Raw genomic sequence first — 22,219 nt, 5'->3', positions numbered from 1 at the left:
GACGTAGCAATTTACATGGGGTGTTTAGGGGATGTACTCTCGCGGCAACACAATTTAATATACTATAGCGTATTTGAGCTTTGGGGTTCACCCCCCAATGCAATAGGCCACGCACACCTATGGAACAATGTAACTGATAAGGGTGTAGCACAGTCAAAGAGAACAGGAACTATCAGTTATCCGTACACATGATTTCTGGCAGGATCAGCAGATATTTTTTGCACTTATGAACAGATAGTATAATAAAAATAAAACTCTTTTCATTTTCAATAAATGAAAAGCATTCTCTGTTTGGATTAATTGAAGAGGCAGGGAAGTGACATCACACTCTCCTCCTCATCCAATCAGAGACTGCTTTGTATTCATTCAAAAAATTTAAAGCATTCTGTGAATGGTGCGTTTGCTGGGCAGCCACCCTACTGTGTTCACAATGCATCAGACCGGCCACTCGTCATGGGACCCCGAAGTCCTGGAGATGACTGGAGTAGTGGTGTCTATTTCAGTGATTTCCAGCTTCCAGGGGTTTTGGCATGTACATAGTTACATTGGTCTACGCTGGACCAATGTACTACTGTGTGTGTGCTGAGCAGCCACCCCCTCCTGTGTTCACAATGGATCAGACCTGGGCCATTCATCATGTGACCCCGAAGCTACTGGAGATGACTGGAGTAGTGGTGTCTGCTTCAGTGATTTCCAGCTTCCAGGGGTTTTGGCCAGATATGGCATATACATGGTTACATTGGTCTACGCTGGACCAATGTAACTACTACTGCGTGTGCCGAGCAGCCATCCTCCTGTGCTCACAATGCATCAGACCCGGCCACTCATCATGGGACCCCCAAAGCTACTGGAGATGACTGGAGCAGTGGTGTCTACTTCAGTGATTTCTAGCTTCCAGGGGTTTTGGCCAGGTATGGAATATACATAGTTACATTGGTCCACGCTGGACCAATGAAACTATTACAGCGTGTGCTGAGCAGCCACCCCCCCCCCCCCCTCCCTGTGTTCACAATGCATCAGACCCAGTCACTTATCATGGGATCCCAAAGCTTTTTGAGATATCTGGAGTAGTGGTGTTTACTTTAGTGATTTCCAGCTTCCAGGGGTATTGGTATAAACAAAGTATGGTATACACATACAGTAGTTACATTGATCCATGTTGGACCAATGTAACTACTATGTATAAAATATCCATACCTGGAATTCTTAAAATGTTCCCAGAAAATGACATTCATGTTGTTATTTTATAGTCATTAGTTATTATTTTATGGTTTATTTAATTTAAAAGTAGTGATTTGTCATCTTCCAAAAACAAAACTGCATTTGGGAATGTAACAATGACATTACCTCCCATCTGAGTGTAATAATGCGGCTGAGCATTGCTCTGTGTTTTTTCTGGAGTGTACACACGTCTGTCCATGTGGCATGTAGGTGGCTGAATCTTGTAAGTCAGTGCCATCTTCTCCCACCATGGAATTCTCCAGATCGCCGTGCCAGTGTTTTAAATCCCTCGTCCGTTCAGCCATCTGTTGGTTCTTTATTGCGAGGATGTACTGCGATGGACATTAAATATGCATGCTGCGTTTATTGCAGCAGCAATTCTAAAGAGCAAAAGACAACTCTTGTAGAAGACAAAGACACACATATTAACTATATTCAGCCCACTATTTAACGTGCACACGTTGTGCTGCCTGAGAGACCCCATCAGATTCACACTTCCACATTCCAACTATCAGAACTGATGAAAATGATTGGTGGATGTGTGCAATACTGACAGTTCTTATGTAATCAACTCACCGTGATTATGAATAAAACATGAATATGATTGTTGGATGTGTACAATACAAACAGTTCCTATCTATGCTTCATTCACACAGATTTATGTGCATTTTCTGCATGGAATGCAGGTTATTGCTAGGCAGAAGATCCTACATAAAATACGTGCCTAAAGTACTCGCATTTAGACATGTACAGCGTTTAGATGAGTACAATACTTCTAATGGCTTTATGCGTGCGTGTTTACACGCATTTACAGTGCATCCGGGAAAGTATTCACAGCGCTTCACTTTTTACACATTTTGTTATGTTACATGTAGCCTTACTCCAAAATGGGTTAAATTCATTATTTTCCTCAAAATTCTACAAACAATATCCCATAAAGACAATGTGAAAGAAGTTTGTTTGAAATCTTTGCAAATTTATTAAAAATAAAAAAGGAAAAAATCGCATGTACATACTGTATGTATTCACAGCTTGTGCCATGACACTCAAAATTGAGCTCAGGTGCATCCTGTTTCCACTGATCATCCTTAAGATGTTTCTACAACTTGATTGGAGTCCCCCTGTGGTAAATTCAGTTGATTTGACATGATTTGGAAAGGCACACACACACTTGCCTATATGAGGTTCCACAATTAACAGTGCATGTCAGAGCACAAACCAAGCATGAAGTCCAAGGAATTGTCTGTAGACCTCCGAGACATGATTGTATTGAGGCACAGATCTGGGGAAGGGTACAGAAAATTTTCTGCAGCATTGAAGGTCCCAATGAGCACATTGGCCTCCATCATCATCGTAAATGGAAGACGTTTGGAACCACCAGGATTCTTCCTAGAGCAGGCCATCCGGCCAAACTGAGTGATTGGGAGAGAGAAAGGCCCAGTCAGGGAGGTGACCAAGAACCCGATGGTCACTCTGACAGCTCAAGTGTTTGTCTGTGGAGAGAGGAGAACCTTCCAGAATAACAACCATCTCTGCACCACTCCACCAATCAGGCCTATATGGTAGAGTAGTCAGATGGAAGACACTCCTCAGTAACAGGTACATGACAGCCCACACAGGGTTTGCCAAAAGGCCCCTGAAGGACTCTCAGACCATGAGAAACAAAATTCTCTGCTCTGATGAAACAAAGATTTAACTGTTTGGGCTTAATTGCAAGTGTCATGTCTGGAGGAAAGCAGGTACCACTCATCACCGGCCAATACCATCCCTACAGTGAAGAATGGTGGTGGCAGCATCAAGCTGTGGGGATGTTTTTCAGTGGCAGGAACTGGGAGACTAGTCAGGATCGATGGAAAGATGAATGCAGCAATGTACAGAGACATCCTTGATGAAAATCTGCTCCAGAGCGCTCTGCACCTCAGACTTGGGCGAAGGTTTGTCTTCCAACAGGACAACGACCTTAAGCACACAGCCAAGATAACAGAGGAGTGGCTATGGGATACTCTGTGAATGTTCTTGAGTGGCCAAGCCAGAGCCCAAACTTGAACCCGATTAAACATCTCTGGAGAGATGTGAAAATGTCTGTGCACCGATGCTCTCCATCCAACATGATGGAGCTTGAGAGGTCCTGCAAAGAAGAATAGGAGAAACTGCCCAAAAATAGGTGTGCCAAGCTTGTAGCATCATACTCAAAAAGACTTGAGGCTGTAATTGGTGCCAAAGGTGCTTCAACAAAGTATTGAGGAAAGGCTGTGAATACTTATGTACATGGGATTTTTTTCATTTTTTACTTTTATTAAATTTGCAAAGATTTCAAACAAACGTCTTTCACGTTGTTATAATGGGGTATTATTTGTAGAATTTTGAGGAAAATACTTTCCGGATGCACTGTACATGAAAAATCTGCAAATATCTTTGGCCATAGACGCTATAGTTCCTTTTTTTTCTTTGTAAGCCACTAATTGCAGTGAACATTTTCAGACACAGCTGTGTGTATGGCCCCATTGATTCCTATAGTACTGTGTATAGATACATACAAAACTATATGCTGTATGCAGCTAATTGCAGTGCTTTGAATGCCCTTGTAAATGAGCCCTTAAAGTGTATGTAAAGCTTTTTTAGTATTAGAGTGAGGAACTATTTAAAAGAGAAGTCGTTTTTTTTCCCCTTAATCATAGTTACCTAGGTGGATGCTGCATCTGTCCCCCGCCGGCTCTAACACTGAGAACTGATCAATTAAACACTGCTGATCGCTCGGTTCTCAGGGCTCCCTGAGCAGAGAGCTGCTGACTGTCAGTCACCACTCTCTGCTCAGCTCTCCGCTTGCTATCTGGAGCGCTGGGCTGTGGAGGGGGCAGGAGCAGCTGACTTAGGCTCTTAGCAGTTCGCTGAGAGGCTGAGCCGAGTGCCAGTCCAGGCATGTGGGCAGATCCCGACTCCATTGTCGCAATCTTTCCCCAGCTTGGACCAGCTCTGTGATGTCAGCCGACAGCAAACTTCAGCCCTCTGCATGTTGAAAACAGGTCATAGGTGTGCAGAACTAACTGCTCTCCTGTGAACCATAGGAGAAGTACAGCCAAACAAACGTTGACTGCACTTCTCCTTTAAATCCCTGTCAGATTTATATTTCTGTAGTTTGACCCCCACTGAGGAGATTTATTATGTTTGTTTGTCCTAGTTATCATTGTTGACAGTACGGTAAATTAATGAAATCCAACATTTTAGAGTTGTCACAGGAACAAAGTGTGCGGGGAAATCCACCAATGGGGTGTATATCCTGCTGTCAACCCTCTAAGACGGGATTGCCCTTTTGCCCTTTGGGTAGATTTCCTTTTACTTCCTGTTTTGTCTCTGGCACAGGATGTGAAGGGAAATCCCCTGACAGGAAAAATAGAGTAAAATAATACTAGGGGTCTTAGCCATTCCCTACTATATTCAAAATGAAAGCAAAAAAAGATGCAGGGCAAAGCATGAGGTTTACTTAGCCCCCCTCCCCCCAGCAGCATATCATTTCACCTCACTGCTCCAATAATGCTGCCATGAGTGAAGGAGGCCTTTGTAAGCTTCAAGTCACCAGACTATGGACTCCAAACCTCACAGTTCTTCATCGCCTAGCCATGCCACGTTATTGGGTCACATGATCCTCTGTATGTGGAAGTACTAGGTATTTATTTTGGCTTCCGATGCAAAATAAAGCAGTAGAGAAGCATAGGAAAAATTGTATCAAATACCGTAATTTTCCTTTCCTGACGCCAATCCATGGCAGCATTCATGTGATATAGGGGCGGAGCTATTTTCCATGTATGCTGCCATGTTGGCATCAGGAAATTGGAAAATTGTATCAAATACTTATCATAATTTTCCTTTCCTGACACCAATCCATGGCAGCATACATTTGATATAGAGGCGGAGCTATATCACATCTATGCTGCCATGTCGGTGTCAGGAAACCGGAAAATTGTATCAAATACTTATCGTAATTTTCCTTTCCTTATGCCAATCCATGGCAGCATACATGTGATATAGCTCCGCCTTTATGTCACATGTAGGCTGCCATGTTGGCGTCAGGAAAGTAAATAAATGCTGGGAAGGGAGGAGTTGGAGATTTTCTTCCAGGCCTACCTCACATGAAATCTAAAGTGATATTAACCACTTCTGGACCAGAAGGATTTCCCCCCTTAATGACCAGGCCATATTTTGCGATTCGGCACTGCGTTACTTTAATGGACAATTGCACGGTCATGCAACGCTGTACCTAAATAAAATGGATGTCCTTTTTTCCCACAAATATAGCTTTCTTTTTGTGGTATTTGATCACCTGTGCAATTTTTATTTTTTGCACTATAAACAAAAAAAGAAGACAATTCTGAAAAAAAAAAAAAAAAAAAAAAACAATATTTTTCACATTCTGCTATATGACATTCCCAAAAAAAAAAAAAAATTTAAATCAAAATTTTTTAACATTTTAGGCCAATTTGTTTTCTGCTACATATTTTTGGTAAAAAAAAAAATTGCAATAAACGTATTTTGATTGTTTTGCGCAAAAGTTATCGTGTCTACAAACTACGGGAAAGATTTATGTCATTTTTTTTTTTTTTACTAGTAATGGTCGTCGATCTGCGATTTTTTGTGGGACTGCGACATTACGGCAGACAGATTGGACCCCTGACTGACATTTTTGACACTTTTGGGGGGACCAGTGACATTACTACAGTAATCAGTGCTAAAAATATGCACTGTTACTGTAATAATGACACAGGCAGGGAAGGGGTTAACACAGTGGGTGATCAAGGGGTTAAATGTGTACCTAGGAGCGTGTTTATAACTGTGGTGGGCGGGGCTTGTGAAATGAGCACAGAGACCTGTGTTCCTATATAGAAGGATCACATGAGCTCTAAGATCATTCCAGGGAGAAGAACGGTCAGCTGTGTTTACAACAGCTGACCGTTCTTCTCTCTCAGCGGGGAGTGATCGCGGGTGTCAGGCGGCAATTGCATCGCTTCCCCGCTGACGAGCAGTGGCAGGATCGCGCCGGCGGCGGCGTGCGCTCGTCCACTAGCTGCCTGCGCGCAACCGACGTATACCTACAGCTGTTCGCACAGGAGTATAACTGCGGCGGGTGGTTGTAAAGTGGTTAAACGCAAAAACAAACATTTATTATATTTCAGCTTGCTATTAATATATTTAAAGAATTTCTTAGGGTTCTTCTTACTTTCCTCTGCTATTTGCCTCTCAAAGTCAATTTTAGCCTTCTTGATTTTGTTTATACATTTCTTATTAGATTTCTTGTATTGGTGGAAAGCCGATAATGTCCCCTCAGATTTATATTTCTTGAAGGCCATTATTTCTCTTACGTCCTCCGACAGTCGCCGCCTCTTCATATTAGTCACAATGGGGTATTAGACTTTGCTCCGAAGGAGTAGCTAGGCAACAGAATATGTTAACATTAAAGCTTTTAACATATCCCACCCACAGGGGGTGGTCCCCTCAGTCAATACCCTCCTACTTCCTGCAACCATATCTCAGTTTCAATGTCTAGCTTGTCAGGAGTAGCTGGATCTCTCTATGCTGGGGATTTTTGCCTCAGCCTTTCTCTTCTTTTTTGATTTTTGTTTGAGTTTTCTCTCTCTTTACTTAGCTGTTCTTTTCTGTCAGCGTTAGTTAGCTCTTCTGATGAAGAGGATTCGTGCGGGCTGGGTCTCGGGCTGATCCCCCTGGTCGCAGGTCGTGGGTCAGTGGCTTCCCAGCCTGCCGTCGAGCGTTCAGCCAGGTAACGCTCCTGGCGCAGTGAACGACCCATCCCTGTTCGGTGCAGGGATGATTGGTGAGGTGGCTACCTCACTGGACGCTGTGCGGTTTCTTAACCCCGATTTTGTGCGTCCTGGATGCGACTCTCCCTGCCTCATGTGCAGCGGCTTGTTCGCCTGTGCGGGTTCCCCACGCCATTATGAGGTAAGTGTGTCTATGTGGGGACCTGTCTGTCGGGGGGGTGTCAGTCTGGGACTGTGTAACCTGCCCCTGTTCACACTGTTTGTCTCCCTATCGCTCTGGCTGCATGCTGTGGGCTGCAGGGGGGGGGGGGGGCTGTGTGACACTGTCTGTGTCAGCCTGTGTACAGTGTGAAGGTCTGTGTGCTGTGGGGCATGTTTTTGTCATGTTTGGGGCACGATACAGCGATCGCTGCGGCGATCCGCCATGTTTTTTTACATGGGTGGTGTTATATGCATCACAGTAGTGGGGGAGCGGCGGTTTCGGCACCAAACTGCGCCATTTTGCCTGCGCTCGCTCCAGCCGCATGTTTTCACTGCGGGCGGCCATTTTCTTGTAGCCTTCCATAGGCTTTAATAGAGCGCCCTGATTGCATCACTTCCTCTTTCCTGTGTGCACCGATCGAGGCGGCAGCAGCAGCAGGGGTCTCCTCAGGTTTTATCCTTCTGTTCCTTCCTATATCCATTGCCTGTGTTCAGTTTTATCCCTGTGGGGGTCTCATTGTGCTTGTGTTTGTGTGTGCGGTGGGCTGCGCTCGCCGCGCTTGTTAAAGGGGCAGTTAACCCTTTATTCTCCGGCATATTTTTTTGGGGCAAATGGATTCTCAGGAGGGCAAATTTCCTGCCACCTTGGTGGGAAGCCAGGGGACTGCTGTTTCCCCCCCAGGGGGGGATTTAGCCGAAGTGGTGGCTAACCTTGCTGCTCAGGTGCAGATGCTGGTGGCTGCTCAATCCACTAAAAGACCCAGAGTTTCTATTTCCTCTGATTCTGAGGGTGAAGGTGATGGGGCTGCTATGGCTGGGGTCTCCTTATCAGGGTCCCGTTCCTCCCTGGATCTCGTGGGGTCCGAGGTGGAGGCTGAGGTTGAAGGGGTTGATAATTCTCCCCCTGGCTCGCCTGAAGAGCTTGCAATCATGGATGAATTGGTTGCTTCTATAAAACAAACGCTGCGTTTGCAGGATGAGATGTGTCCTCCCGCTGCCTTGGTGGCTTATGAGACGCAGAAAAGACGCAAGACATTGCAGATCTTTCCCTGCACTGATGATTTTCAGCGCGCTGTTAAGGAACAATGGCGCAATTTACGCAAACCTTTTGCTGTGCCAAGTAGGTTCAGGCTGCGTTATCCTTTCACGCCTGCCACTGATGAACGGTGGTGTGTGCCGCCCCCGGTGGATCACGCCATTGCGGTTTTGAACAAATCCACTGCGATTCCTGCAGAGGATACCCCGGTGTTCCGAGATGCCACGGATAGGAGAATGGAGTCTCTTGCCCGTCATACTTATTCTGTTATGGGTTCGATGCTTAAAGCTCTGTTTGCCTCTCTTATGGCAGCCCAGGCTGTCGCAAGTTGGACGCAGGTGTTTAGGCGCGTCCTAGTGGCTGATTCGGCTTCGCCGGCGACATTGGATATGGTGGATCAAATCCATTAGGGTGTCATGTACCTGTGTGATGCGGACTTGGACTTAGTGCCGTTGGCTGCACGTGTACAAAGCGTGGCGGTGTTGTCTCGCCGCCTGGTTTGGTTGAAGTGTTGGTCGGTGGACCAATCTTCGCGCAAGACCTTAGCCAATCTGCCTTATGATGGATCTCGCCTTTTTGGGGAGTCCTTGGATACGTTGATTAAGGGGATCACGGGCGGTAAGAGCACGCTCTTGCCCCACTTCCCCAAGGCTAAGGGGGCTCCTGGTAAGAAGCATACTAATTTTCAGCCTCCTCAGGGGTCCTTTCGTGCCTTTCGGTCGCACTACAAGGGCAAACCGTTCAAGGGTCAAGGCTCCCAAAAGAAGCCGTGGTCTGGAAAACAGAAGTCCGGTCAGTCCGGACCCTCTACCCATAACAGTGCGGCCTGAAGGGGCGCCCTCACCCAGTTCTGTGGTGGGGGGACGCTTGCTCTTTTTTCTTCAACCCTGGCTGGCCCGCGTGCGGGACCGGTGGGTTCAGGAAATCGTTCGATCTGGCTACAAGATCGAGTTTCTCTCTCGGCCGGAGAGCAGATTCTTTCCCTCAAATCTTCAGCTGTCTCCGGAGCGTTTGCGGGACCGGCACCTAGCGGTGCGGGACCTGAGGGCTCAGGGAGTGGTGGTTCCGGTGCCTCATCAGGACAGATTTCGGGGGTTTTATTCCAATCTGTTCACTGTGCCCAGAAAGGAGGGCAAGGTTCGTCCAATTCTGGACTTAAAGGCTTTGAACCGCTTTGTGCGGGTTCGCAAGTTCCGCATGGAATCCCTGCGGTCGGTGGTGGCTGCCCTGGTTCCAGGGGAATTCATGGCTTCCATCGATCTGAAGGATGCGTACCTTCACATCCCGATTTTCGAGGGTCACCAGAGGTTCCTTCGATTCGCCATTGCGGAGGATCATTACCAATTCGTGGCGTTGCCTTTTGGTCTCGCCTCGGCTCCTCGGGTTTTCACCAAGGTGCTTGCTCCCGTTCTGGCTTTGTTGAGAGCTCAGGGCATCTCTGTCCTGGGGTATCTGGACGACATTTTGGTTCGGTCTGCGTCCAGCCAGGGTCTGGAAAAGGACCTGTCCGTCACGATGCAAACTCTACAGGAGTTTGGTTGGACGATAAATTTTCCAAAGTCGACGCTGAGTCCGTCGGTTCGTCTTCCCTACCTGGGAATGATCCTGGACTCGATCCAGGCGAAGGTCTTCCTGCCGGAAGACAAGCTCAGGACTCTTCAGGAGGAAGTCAGGTCCCTCAGGGACAGTCCGTGCTCGTCCCTCCGGACGTGCATGAGATGTCTGGGATTGATGGTCTCGGCTTTCGAGGCGATTCCCTTCGCCCAGTTTCACACGCGGGGTCTCCAGGCGGAGATCCTGTCCAAGTGGGACGGGCGACCCCAATCTCTGGATCTTCTAATTTCATTGACCTTTCGCACCAGAAAGGATCTTCTGTGGTGGCTCCAGTCCCCGATGATATTGGGGGGCAAGTCCTTTCGTCCTATCTCATGGACAGTGATCACCACGGATGCCAGCCTGTCGGGTTGGGGTGGTGTTCTGGGCGTTCTGTCCGCCCAGGGAACTTGGTCGGAGGGGGAGTCCTCCCTTCCGATCAACATTCTGGAATTGCGTGCGATAAATCTCTGCCTTCGTCGCTGGACAGACCGACTGCAGGACTGTCCGGTTCGGGTGCAGACGGACAATGCCACGGCGGTGGCCTACATCAACCACCAAGGGGGCACCAGGAGTGCCCGAGCGGCTCGGGAAGTGGCCGACATTCTGTCTTGGGCCGAGACTCATGTCCCGGCGATAACGGCAGTTCACATTCCGGGGGTGGAGAACTGGCAGGCAGACTATCTGGGTCGCCAGACCCTGGATCAGGGGGAATGGTCTCTCCACCCGGCTGTCTTCCAGATGTTGTGTGCGAAGTGGGGTCTTCCAGATGTGGACCTGTTCGCGTCTCGTCTGAACAACAAGGTGAGAAGGTTCGTGGCAAGGACGCGCGACCCTCGGGCAGACGCATCAGACGCGTTGGTAACCCCGTGGCATCAGTACAGACTGATGTATGCGTTTCCACCGATTCAATTGCTGTCCAGGTTCCTCCGCAGGTTGCACTCGGAACGCAGCACGGTGATTCTTGTGGCACCGGACTGGCCTCGCCGGTCCTGGTACGCAGACCTCGTGAATCTGGCGGTCGACGCCCCATGGCGTCTACCTCTTCGAGACGATCTCTTCCATCCTGCTTTACAGTCGCTGGCTTTGACGGCCTGGCTGTTGAGACCGAGGTCCTGAAGGATAGGGGTCTCTCCCCTGAGGTCATTCACACTTTGATCAATGCGAGGAAACCTTCCTCAGGGAAGGTCTATTACCGTACTTGGAAGGCCTATTTTGCCTGGTGTGAGTCCAGGGGGTTTTCACCTCGCATGTACTCGGTTTCTCGAGTGTTGTCCTTCCTTCAAACGGGTGTCGACCAGCGTTTGGCGCTGGCTACGGTCAAGGGTCAGGTGTCTGCGCTGGCCATTCTTTTTCAACGTCCTGTGGCTTCTAACTCCTTAGTTGCCACTTTTGTTCAAGGAGTGCGGCATCTGGTCCCTCCTAGAAGGGAACCTTTGCCTCCTTGGGACTTGAATCTCGTTCTATCTGTGTTACAACGTGCTCCTTTTGAACAGATCAGGGAGATCTCGTTGTCTATGTTGTCCAAAAAGGTCGCCTTTTTGGTGGCGATCACTTCGGCTCGCAGAGTGTCGGAGCTGCCGGCTTTGTCCTGCAAGTCTCCGTATCTGGTCATTCACTTGGATAAGGTGGTCTTGCGACCTAATCCTTCTTTTCTTCCGAAGCGAGTTTCGGAATTCCATCTTAATGAGCATATTGTCTTACCTTCGCTGTGCGCGAAGCCTAAACATCCGAAGGAGGTGAGGTTGCACTCTTTGGATGTTGTTCGGGCGATAAGGGTTTACCTTAAATCGACGGAGTCTTTTCGCAAGACGGATTCTTTGTTTGTCCTTCCGGAGGGTCCTCGGAAGGGTATGGCGGCGTCGGCTTCTACCATCGCCAAATGGATCAGACAGACCATTGAACAGGCACATGCTTTGCAGGGAAAAGTTCCTCCTGTGCCTGTGAAGGCGCACTCTACTAGATGTCTGAGTACGTCTTGGGCCTGTCGTCATGGGGCTTCTGTGGCCCAGGTGTGTGAGGCGGCGACCTGGTCGACCGTACACACTTTCACGAAATTCTACAGAGTAGATGTTCAGGCATCGGCGGATGCTTCCTTTGGCCGCAAGGTGCTTAGTGCGGCAGTTCCTTAGGGTCCTTTGTTTTGGACCCCTGGCTGTTTGGGATACGTTTTTATCCCTGGGTTATTTGTTTTTCCTGGGTTGTTGCTCCTGTTGAGCAAGTTTTTTTTCATGTTGCCCAGCTGGTGTCCTTCCTTTGGTAAGGTTCCATTCTTTGATGTGGAGACTGCGTTGCCTTACGGCGCGGCTGCATTTCCCACCCCTCATGTTTGCACTGCTTTGGGATGTCCCCATAGTGACGAATATGGAGAGGCGGCGACTGTCGGAGGACGTAAGAGAAAACTGAATTTTTGTAAAATCTTACCTGTAAAATTCCTTTCTCTGAGTCCTCAGACAGTCGCCGCCCCTGCCCCTCTTTTGAGGTTTGGTTGTATACTCTACTGCTATTCCACTGAAACTGAGATATGGTTGCAGGAAGTAGGAGGGTATTGACTGAGGGGACCACACCCTGTGGGTGGGATATGTTAAAAGCTTTAATGTTAACATATTCTGTTGCCTAGCTACTCCTTCGGAGCAAAGTCTAATACCCCATTGTGACGAATATGAAGAGGCCGCGACTGTCGGAGGACTCAGAGAAAGGAATTTTACAGGTAAGATTTTACAAAAATTTTGTTTTTTCTCTAATAAGCTTTTTTACATTATGGTTTAGCCACCCTAGTCTGACCTTGGCTCTTCTAAATTTGTTTCCCTTTGGAATGCACTGTGCGATACCTTTGTTTAATATGTTCCTAAAGCATTCCCATTTTTCCCCTGATTGAGTACTCAAAGTAAACAAAAAGCGGGATATCAGCCTTTTAAAAAGTCTTTGACAACTTTATCTTATTTCAATGGAGCTAAATGTGTTTAGTTCCTATAAGTTAAGAGTTCCACAGTCTTTCTGCATATTTTTGTGTGCGTTAATATGCTTTTGAATGCATACTTATTTTTTTAGTATATTTGTTTTAATCTATTCTGATATTCATTTACCTACTTGGTCCTCTGTCTGGATGTGTAATAGAAAATGTTGTCTCACAGCTCCACCATGTGGAAATCTTGGAGGTTGCAATTTAGTTGGTAAACTGCTGGCCAGGAAGGAAAGGGAAGATAAAATATATTGTATAATGCCACATAGAGGGGAGAGAAGTATGAAACTCCTTGTTTCTTCTTGTTTTGTTTTTGTCTTATTTATTTAGAGATTCAAAAAATAAGCAGAACAATTATAGTGTCTCAATTATATTTAATAGAAGTCCAAGGACGTTATACACAGTGTGTGCTGTTTAAAAAGAAAAAGCAAGCTAAAATTTGGTAGCGATTTCTATTTTGACGCTTTTGTGGAGAAAGTTGACCAACCAATTCCCTTCGAATTTACATTTTTTTAAGTTGTGAATAGGATTTCTAAGAGTGTCAAAATAAACTACAGTATTTTCTGTTTATTGGTAAAAAAAAAAAAAACAACCTTTTCAAACTCCCAAAAAAATACACCAAGGAATTTATGTAAAAACACATCACTGTGTATGTTATAAGTATGCACACAGGCACAACAAATGAATCATCAAATTGTTTGTAATATGATTATTTACTATGATTGCTAGCTGCATCTAATGGCCATAATTTTGTACTTTTTATTACGTTTTTTTTTTCAGAAAAATATTGCATTATGGCCACTAGGTGGAGCTGAAGAGATAATCATATTGCAGTCAATACATTATTGTGCCTGTGCAAATACTTAAAGGGAAACTCCACTTTCATGTGAAAAAATATAGTAAATAAAAACCAATAATACAGCTTATACAGTACAATTGCAACACAAGCCATATTGTAATTTAATGGTATTAAAATCACCTTTTCTTTTCAAACTGCAGCTGCTGTAATTTTCCTGTCAAATGCAATGCGATGTGACTACCTGGAGGCGTTCTGTATTCAATTTGTGTACAGAACTCATACAAAATTTAATTTCCTGCCTATGTGATTGACTCACTTATTTTCCCAGAAGTCTTCACTAAGATACAAGATTTTAGGCACCCTCTGTAACAAATATTTTTTTTTATGATATACTCCCAAAGGGTTAAAAACACTTAAAAACACACCAAAAGACATGCTGGTAGGTTAACTGGCTCCTGCCAAAATTGGCCCTAGTATGTGTATGTATGAATGTGAGATAGGGACCTTAGACTGTAAATTCCTTGAGGGCAGGGACTGATGTGAATGTATAATAAATATGTAAAGCACTGCATAAATTAACCTCTTCAGCCTCGGCAGGTTTACCACCCTTCATGACCAGGCCATTTTTTGCAATATGGCACTGCGTTACATTAACTCTTTTTCAACCAGGGTGCCTTGAGGTTTTTTTCAATGGTGCCTTGACAAAATGCCTAAAAATTGCCCAAAATATGTATAGAAGCCAACGTGTCGATGAATCCTGCCTTTTATTTACACAAAGCCACAGGTTTTTATTGTAAACCAAAGAAAACTGCCTCTGCCCCCACCTATAACTGGCCTTCATAGCAAAGAACACATGGAAGGGCAACGCACATGAAACAAAGAAAGATAAAATTCCCAGTTCAATTTGCCAACCAGTCTGCCAACCAAATTGGCCTGTCTAACAGTTTGCGTCAATACAGGGGTTTAGTTAGCACACATTTGCAAACGTATGTGAAAGCTGCAGGGCCACGTCAAGGCTCCCTGTTACCTGCAGTCCTAAGTCTAATGAATTTTAAAGAGTCTCCACAGTGGGAGCACATGCAAGCTAATGGATAGATAGGGGGCAGGTGAGCCTGGAGGTGGCCCATCCCTCCTGAAAGGTAATTGGGGGCATAATGGAAGCCCAGCTGATAGTATTACAGCAAAGGCACCCAGTATGTCCACTCACCAGTACACATATACAACAAAGAAAATGGCCTCTGCCCCCACCTATAACTGGCCTTCATAGCAAAGAACACATGGAAGGGCAACGCACATGAAACAAACAAAGATAAAATTCCCAGTTGAAGGCCAGTTATAGGTGGGGGCAGAGGCCATTTTCTTTGTTGTATATACAACGTTAGGTGTCCTACTTGTGTGGATGTTGCTGCAATATGTAAAACTATTAGAAAAGGTTTTACGTTTCGAAATGGTGTGCCTCAAGACTGCCCATAATTTTTAACAACTTGACGTCTGCTCACATTGCTGCTACTGCGGCAATGTGGCTCGTTATCATTCAGCGACGTAGACCTACGTCGCTGGACTCCTCCCCTTGTGGGCGGCGCGCGCGCCGCCGGAGGCTCACTTCCGCTGTTTTCAGTCACAGCGGGAGTTGGGCCAGGGGAGGAGCGGTGGTAATCACCGCCGCTGTTCCCCGATCGTCAGGGAATCGAGTGTGGAGATCCGCCCGCTTGTGTAAACAAAGCGGGCGGATCTCCTAAGTCAGTGGTTCCCAAAGTGGGGGTCGCGACCCCCCGGGGGGTCGCGGAGTGGGGAGCGGGGGGTCGCGAGATGATTTACAGAAACTTTTTTTTATTATTTTTAATGCGAGTTAATGCGAGACACGGCAGGCAAAAACATTGTTTTTTTTTTTACTGGTCAATTTTGAGATTTTTGGATATTTGTCTTCAATAACATGTCTTCTTTCAGACTGTGGTGAAAAAAAAAAGTCCGAAATACACATTTAGGTCTTTATTTTATTACACTTTGTCTGTTTGCGTCTGTAGATTTCGCGTAAATAGGAAATAGAAACCCTTTATTATATAAAAAATAGGTGGCTCTTAACGTTTTTCTGGCATAGCGGTGCACGGCAAATATTTAATGCATTCAATGAAAATATTCAATGGTATTCAGTGCAAAACAAAAATGAAAAATACAATTAGCCAATAAAATAAACAAATTATTGTGGCATTAATTAGCCCATAAACAATATTTATTGTAAAGCCTAAACGAATTTGTTTAAAGAAAGAGGCCGCTCACTCTAACGTTAACCAGATAAATGTTAGCTTTTATGAAGCGCATATCCAAGTGTTTGTGCGGAGTGGAGCGCGCACTATATGACATGGATAGAGGCGCCGCTGCCATCACTCGCATTTTCCTATCAACAGTGGAAACAACTTAAAATACTTCATTTCTGGTCGGCAGCTTGTTCGTATTCTGTCTGTAAGCATTTCACAGTTATGGATGTATTTGTTTTTGTCCATAATTTGTTAATAAAATAGCCTGGCTTAGAGATTGTGTTCCTTTTTGTTTTAGCTCTGTCAGTATGTAACCAAATCGCAAATCTTACATACGAGGGGGAGGGGTCGGGGTCGCGGGTCGTCAGCAATCTAATATTGGGGGTCGCGGTCTGAAAAGTTTGGGAACCCCTGTCCTAAGTGACAGACAGGGTCAGATTGCAGGGTTCAGCATAGCTGAACCTGCGATCTGTCCCTGTGTCACTCAGTCACCTCCCCCCACACATGTCAGTAAGCACCAGGCATACATTAACCCCTCCCTCTCCAATAAAAACTAACCCCTTCCCTGCCAGTGTCATTTTTACAGTAACAGTGCATTTGTATAGCACTGATTACTGTAGTAATGTCACTGGTACCCCCAAAAGTGTCAAAAATGTCATTCAAGGGTCCGATCTGTCCGCCGCAATGTCGCAGTCCCGCAAAAAAAAAATTGCAGAACGCCGCCATTACTTAGTAAACGCAATAACTTTTGCGCAAACCAATCAAAATATGCTTATTGCGATTTTTTTTACCAAAAATATGTAGCAGAAAACAAATTGGCCAAAAATGATAAAACATTTTGATTTTTACATTTTTTGGGGGGGAATTTCATATAAAAAAATGTGAAAAATATTGTTATTTTTTCAAAATTGTCGCTCTTTTTTTGTTTATAGTGCAAAAAGTAAAAATCGCACAGGTGATCAAATACCACCAAAAGAAAGCTCTGTTTGTGGGGAAAAAAAGGCCATAAATATCGTTTGGGTACGGCGTTGCATGACCGCGCAATTGTCAGTTAAATTCGCACAGCGCCGAATCGCAAAAAGTGGCCTGGACGTAAGACAGCAAAATCCTCCGGTGGTAAAGTGGTTAAAGGGTGCCTTGCCTGAAAAAAGGTTGAGAAACACTGCATTAACTGACAATTGTGCGGTTGTGCAATGCTGTACCCAAACAAAATCGATGTCCTTTTTTTCCCACAAATAGAGCTTTCTTTTGGTGGTATATGATCACCTCTTCGGTTTTTGGAAAGTAGACAGTCCGAGGTATTTAGTAAGAGGCATGGCGAGTTTTTTTGAAGTTGTAATTTTTGTCCAAGTTTTTTGGAAAATGAAGAAATTAAAGAAAAACCTTTTTTACTGACATACTGTCACCAGTGCAGTAATGTACAACGTCATCATATAACTGGTGTGGCGGTGATCAGGGACACTGACTGGTGATAGTAAAAAAATATTATTTTTACGATTATTTTAAAATATTCTAACCAGAGCAATGTAATGTTGCCATAGTAACATTTTACTACTCTGGGGACATGATCGGTATTTATTTTTTTTTTTTTTAACACATGTTTGCATATAGCAATACATTTCATTGCTATATGCAAACATTTTAGTGAATGAAATTGATTTATTCAGTTTGTTTTGATGTGATAAGCTGTGATTGGCCACAGCTGATCACATGGCACAGATGGGCTGTGATTGGCCCAATGTGTACCATGTAATCACTGTGACCAATCACAGCTAGCAACACATTTGTACACAATGGATGACTTGAAAGGAAGCTATCCATTTACAGCTGTGACCTGCTGTGATTGGTTACAGTGGTCACAAGGTACTGGCAGTGGGCCGGTAAGGTGATCAGTCATTGGCAGCCAGTGACAGATAGCGCCGCAGCATAGCCCTGCAGGTTCGCATGAGGTGCGATCCAGGAGGACGTCATATGAGTGAGGAGCGAGAGACCGGACCTTGCGTCATTATGCCATAGGCTGGGCGGGAACAGGTTAAGGACCTTCCCAGGTCCAAAATTCTTATTGAACAGAATTAGGTTCGGCCCTCCACAGTCCTATTTTCTCATGGGGATCCTTGGGGAATGAATTGCCATGCATTCTCTGCATTAGGGTAAAAAACCTTCCAATATCCCCCCCATCCCTAAACACTTACCTGAGTCCCCTGACACTCTAGCGCTATTGCCGGCTGCAGCCCCAATGCTCTCTCTTCCTGGTCCCACAAGTGACTTTGAGAGCTGCGGGAGCCCTAGGCATGTCAGTCAAATCCTGTGAGAGGGGAGCAGGGGGCATGGCTGAGCAGCCTGGCTTGGGAGCACGCCTGCACATGTGCCCCCATATCAAAGTGCTTGCTATGGGGGCACCCACAGGAAGAAGGAGCGGAGCAGCAGCGGGGGGACTCCAGAAAAGAACATAAGGGGCCACTCTGTACAATATTGTTGCACAGAGCAGGTAAGTATAACATCTTTTTTTTGCCAAAAAACTTTATTATTACTTTAAACTGAGTGTTAAAAAAATGTGCTTTTCTTTTTCTCTATGAATATTCGCACAGGTTGTTGAACGTAATTTATTATTTGGTAAATGTGTTTTGGCCAGTAGATGATGCTGTTGTATCGTGGAATGAGTAGATAGTGAGGTATGTGTATTGTATATTCTTATCTGGTGGATATAGTATATGTAATAAGAAGTGTTCAAAATACTGTTGTGCCGTTTCATCCGGAGAGATAATGACTACAACAGATTTAATGTACAAGCTGATTCACAAAAGGAGTAATCTATACATCATATACCCAGGATCCAGAGTCGGATCAACGACAAGGCAACCCAGGGCCCAATGGATGTCTAGGGGCCCAGCTACAACTTTCATGCTTGTGCATGGGATATTGCAATTTGTCAAAGCAACGCACCAGGTTGTACTTGTAGGCTAGGGGAAAATCCAGGATGAAAAGGGATTTGGGGGTCCTAGTAGATGACAGACTCAGTAATAGCATGCAATGTCAAGCTGCAGCAAGCAAGGCCAGTAGCATGCATTAAAAAGGGGATTTACTTCAGAGATAAAACTATAATTCTACCACTTTACAAAACTCTGGTTCAGCCACATCTCGAGTATACTGTCCATGTCTGGTCACTAGTTCTCAGGAAGGATTCATTGGAACTTGAGAGGTTCCAGAGAAGGACCAAAGATCAACAAAGCTGATAGGAGGATCTTTTTTTGAGGAACAACTAGACACAATAAACGTATTAGATGCTGGAGAGGAGACGCGATCGCAATGTACAAATATCTAAATGGTGATTCTAGCATAGGGAGAAAACGATTGAATCTCAGGCTGCTTAAGAAGACACATGGCCACTCAATGAAGTTGGACAAGAAGCAGTTTAACCATAGACTATGTAGGTAGGGGGTTCTTTACAGTTAGAGCAGTAAGGATGTGGAACCCCCTTCCACAATCAGTGATGTCAGCGGGAAGTGTCAATATTTCAGATGGGCATCTTAGCAAACACAATATACAGGGATATGAGAAGTGGTAAACAAAAAATAATACACATCCACACCCACACAGGTGGAACTGGATGGACTGGTGTCTTTTTTCATCCTTACCAACTATGTAACTATATGTAACAATGCAGTGGATGTTTCATGGGGCGGATCATGCCAATACAGACAATGCAAATGGGTTGTCGTTTCTATGTCTGTTGTACTCCTTTAATCAAAGGGATGGAGGATACCAAAGCTGTTACTTTGCCTTTGGGCCTCATTTTGCTATAGAGCCTGTGTCATCAGGCAAAACTGCTTCTCTCCCCATACAAGTCTATGGGACTGCAAAAGCAGGTCAACTGCAGGTCAAATGAACCTGGCCATATATTCTAATTGATCTTACAAGTGTTTCAAATTGATGCCAAAAGGGACACTGGCTCTTAGTCCTGGTTCACACATATGCGATGCAGGAACCCTGCGCATCGCACTCAGCTCACAGGCAGTTCACACTGCCATATGCGAATCGCTGGGGGTGTCAATACAGAGTCAACAACACCCCCAGATCAGTTTGCATATCGCAGTGTGAGCTGTCAGTTTGGACATGAATCGGATCGCATAGGTGTGAACACCCATGTTATCCAATTCTGGTGCCGACCAAAAAAGGGTCATGTACAAGTTGTGTCCGAATGCGATGCAAATTCAGCCATACAATCTGTATGGCTAAATTTGCATCGCACAGATATCGCATGTGATTTGCAGAGCAGTGCGCTCCGAATTACATGCGATGCCTGTCATCTCATATATGTGAACCGGCTCTTAATCCATCTCTGGCAGGATCACGGACTATGTTTTTGAAATGTAATGAAATTATAATAGGCTGGCATGACAGCTGCTCTCTGGGAAGGCTACGTCACCAGTGCCTTCCAGGGAGATCCCGAGTTTAAACTGTGAGATCTTGGGAGACTTCGCAAAATTTCACAAGGTCTCAGAGAAAGGACTTTTTCATTGTTATTGTTTATTAATTATCGATACATGTCAGTTAAACTTTGTCGGGGCGTGAAGCGTCGCAGCCTCAGGATGTAAACATCCCTGTCCTATGCCTAGTGCAGCTTAAGGAGGGGCAGTTGGCGGGTGGCAAAAATGCAGCTCAACTGCTCATTTTTGCTGTCTCCCAACCGCAAGTTTAAATGAAGCCTAACCTAATTAGCTAAAGAAAAATATGTTATTTGTAGACATGGGTCAAACACCCCCTTGTTCGGTTCGCACCAGGACTCCCGAACAGAGAAAATGTTCTGACCCGAACCACGAACCCTATTGAAGTCTATGGGACCCAAATTTGAAAAATCAAAAGCCCCATTTTAAAGGCTTATATGCAAGTAACTGGCCATAAAAAGGGTATGTGGGCCCAGGTACTGCCCTGGGGGACATGCCTGGGGGAGTCTGCTTAGTCTGCCTGTAAAGTGGCGCATCTGTAGCATGCATAGTACATGCTGCAGTACAAATGACATTTCTAATGAAGAAAAAAGCATGAAATATCATTTAAATTTCTGGCAATACAATACTATTGCCAGCAATAAAAAAATGTAAAAAAAACAATTGCATGGTGTCCCTCCCAGTCCAGACCAGGCCATTCGGGTCTGGTTTGGATTTTAAGGGGAACCCCACACAAAATCTAAAAAAAAAAAAAAAAAAAAACAGCGTAGGGTCACCTCCTCCAAAAAATACCCTATATTTATATTTATATATTTATACCCTGTATAAATACCCTTATATGAGCACACAGCCTGGAAGGCCAGGAAAGGGGGGGGGGCGAGCGAGAGCTCCCCCTCCTGAACTATACCATGCCACATTCCCTCAACTTGGGGGTGGGAGGGCGGAGGGGCTCTGTCCAGGGTTGTGGGGGTCTGCGGACAGGAGGCTTATCAGAATCCAGAAGCCTCCTTCAACAAGGGGGTCCCCAGATCCTGCCCCCCATGTGAATGAGTATGGGGTACATAGTAACCCCTACCCATTCACCAAAAAAGTGTCAAAAAGTAATAAAAAGACAGAAATAAAGGATTATTAAAAAATAAAAAACGAGTGTCCCCCGATGTAAATCCATCGTCAATCATGGCGCCTGCCGCCCCGCCGGAGCCAAAAAAGAAAAAAACGCTCCACAGTCAACTAAGGCAAACCGCCGAATGCCTGGCTTGCCGTTGACAGTTCTTATATAGGTAAGGGTGTATATATAGGTAGGGGCGGGGCCACCAGGCGATGTCTCCTGGTGGCACCTCCCCCTTGTGATGTCATGCAGCGGCCAGTGTAGTAAAAGAGACAGTTGTTTGTGATGTATGGCAGTATACACCGACACGCAAACCTATATACTAGTGTACAGAAGTATTTCCTGAATACAGACTTTCTGAGCTCATGGAATACATCTGATCATTGCCAGAATTTTACATTACACACCTCTAATGCTCCCATGACACCAAATAATGTTTTCTGTGGAATAAGGAGATTTGGAAGAATTTTTTTCAGTTCACCTCTCTCCATAAACCATCATTCAGGACCTAGACTTTAGTTTAAAATCCCTTTTGTTGGGAAATTTCTCCAGGTCCTGCTGGGACCCCCTTCTTTAATGAGTTTGAGTGGAGGCTATCTCAGAATAAAAAAACAATTTGCAGCTCCTGGTTTTTGGTATTTTTAAAACATTTTTTTATTATTATTTTTTGCAATACTGGTCTTTTACGACAGATAGATCTCAATTGGGATGCGTGTCTAGAAAAATACATTTCACTCAGATTTTCATTTTTTCGGAAATGAATTCCACAAACAGAGCTTGGGGACCTTCCCAAAATACAAAAATGCATTGTTAATGAATGGTCCATAG

The 22,219-nt window shown here is 45.1% G+C and overlaps 1 protein-coding gene across 2 annotated transcripts in view; it reads left to right on the top strand.

The window, feature by feature from the left end:
* The window catches only part of DCLK1 (doublecortin like kinase 1), a 518,012-nt gene that overhangs the window by 171,880 nt on the left and 323,913 nt on the right, over positions 1–22,219 (top strand). The window lies entirely within an intron of this gene.

This window comes from Pelophylax lessonae (assembly GCF_965119305.1).
Source record: "Pelophylax lessonae genome assembly, chromosome: 2".
NCBI lineage: Eukaryota > Metazoa > Chordata > Amphibia > Anura > Ranidae > Pelophylax > Pelophylax lessonae.
The sequence above is the reverse complement of the archived record's forward strand: the minus strand, read 5'-3'. Positions and strand labels throughout refer to the sequence as shown.